Source organism: Oncorhynchus nerka, linkage group LG24 (assembly GCF_034236695.1).
Source record: "Oncorhynchus nerka isolate Pitt River linkage group LG24, Oner_Uvic_2.0, whole genome shotgun sequence".
Classification (NCBI taxonomy): Eukaryota; Metazoa; Chordata; class Actinopteri; order Salmoniformes; family Salmonidae; genus Oncorhynchus; species Oncorhynchus nerka.
Window position 1 is genome coordinate 91284376 of NC_088419.1, and position 2162 is coordinate 91286537.

General features: G+C 39.3%; 1 protein-coding gene across 1 annotated transcript in view; it reads right to left on the reverse strand.

Annotated features, from left to right (window-relative positions):
* Window positions 1-2162, reverse strand: part of atf6 (activating transcription factor 6) — a 133036-nt gene continuing 130874 nt past the window's right edge. The window contains exon 16 of the mRNA XM_065009313.1: window positions 1-2162. This exon is cut by the window's right edge and continues 533 nt beyond it. The gene's annotated coding sequence lies outside the window, so the exon portion shown is untranslated.

Consider the following 2162-nt stretch of genomic DNA (forward strand, 5'->3'; position numbering starts at 1 on the left):
TTTCATCCAGTGTTTTATTTATTTGCATTTAGCAATATTATACAAAAATCTTCATCAGGTGGAAACTGTCATAATTTCCCTCTCAGCTCCCTGAATAATCATGGGTACATAGTCAAAATGAAATTACTCTGAATAAAACGTGTTTTTCAAGCAAATAAATGCACAATATAACTGCTGGTGTCATACACACACAGACATGAGTGGATAGAGGGTCACATTTAAAAGGTTGAAATGCTGTTGCGCTAATCAGAACACTCGTTCAAACAAAACGCTTATAAACGACAATATTTTGGGGAGAAAAATCATCCTATTGCTTTCTGAAATGAAACAACAATCGTACAAAGGATATTATAATCAGGACTCCCAGCCAGAGAACAGCGAGCATGGATACACCATGGATACACCATGGATACACCATGGATACACCATGGATACACCAAACTGAACAAGTCACAATAGTATTACAAATAAAAACTACTCTAACGTTATCAAATGCAGTTGGGAAGTGAGTGAATCAAGATCTAGACGTTTGAGACAAGCAGGTTGCCTAGCAATGGTGCAAAACTATTTAATGTTTAAAACAAAACGTATTACGCCCCATCATTTCACAAAGCGTTCCCGTGGCAACTAATTATTTTTATTTTATTTTTTAAACGCTCTTTTCAGTAAGCTAAATATTATAATACACATACGCTTTTATCCAAACGACTTAGTCATACGTGCATCCATATTCTGAGCACAGGGACCCTCCGCCATCAGAAAATATTTATGTTTGTTAAAGTGCACTTCAATAAAAGTGCAATCAGGCCAAGTGGACAGACGGGTTCGGGTTAACATCTCGGGTCACTATGACAACTAACATGGGTCAACATGAACTCACTAGGATTAGGTCTGACAAATGTTGCTGCTCCTTGCCAACCCGTTGAATCTCAATGACTTAAAAAAAAAAAAACGGTTGGATTTTTCAAAGACGAGCGTTTAAGACTGTGACACATTGATATTTCATAGAGATAATGTCTCATCTCGTATCTGATATTTCAGCTGCTAACCGTCCATTCATCAATGTGTAAGTATGTTTCCTATGTGTCCATGGAAATTGAAAGTCCTGGGGCTTATATAAAAAACAATGACCTTCAAATAGCCAACACCATATTTCAGTACAGATGTGGTCTCGATTCAAAACAGAGGATAGCACTTCAACAAATAACATTTTTCTGTAGAGTATAACACTCCCCAAAGTATATTAGCACAGTGCAAACAGAAGTAAAAACAAAACAAACATCCAATAGGAATTCTTCATCGTAGCTACACTATATGGAAAACAAAACCTAAAAACAGAGAAACAACAGTGACCCATACTTTTAGTGGTTGGACTGCTTCAGCTTTAACACGTTGCAATGACTTCCTGAGTGTATTGCCACTATTGCTGTGATCATTTCAATGGGATCACAGACGAGGGTGATAAAAGCTTCAATCAGCATGAAATACTTCTATATAAAGCCTCAAGAAAACAAAAGAGATGTGAGGGATGGAGACTGACGAAGAGAAAAGGGAGAGAACAACATGGCAGCCATGGGGTGAAAGTATTTGTGTTATGTTGGGGTGACTCAGGGTTCAATGCTTGGCCCCCTGCTGTTGCTCAGCAATTACCCTGGTAAGAGGAGTGTAGGGCCACAGTCAATCAGTCCAGACACACACAGAGCCTGGTCCTGGTCAGTCCATACACACACAGAGCCTGGTCCTGGTCAGTCCAGACACACACAGAGCCTGGTCCTGGTCAGTCCAGACACACACAGAGCCTGGCTCTGGTCTTTAACCTTCAACAACCATGACGGATATCAGAGCTGAAAACAGAATGGCTAACTCACACTGACCATTTGCGCTAGCTTGGTATTGCATAATCCACATCAAGGATAAGGGAGAAAACCTGATACCAGAGTTCAGTCAAATACATTAGTATATAATAATTTAAAAATTATCTCAGATCTGTAGAAAATTAAAAAAAGAACACAAGGTAAATAGAAACATGTGACCTGTTGTTGTTCCATCTGTTAAACTGGTGAAGGAGAACAGACGTGTTGTTGTTCCATCTGTTAAACTGGTGGAGGAGAACAGACCTGTTGTTGTTCCATCTGTTAAACTGGTGAAGGAGAACAGACCTG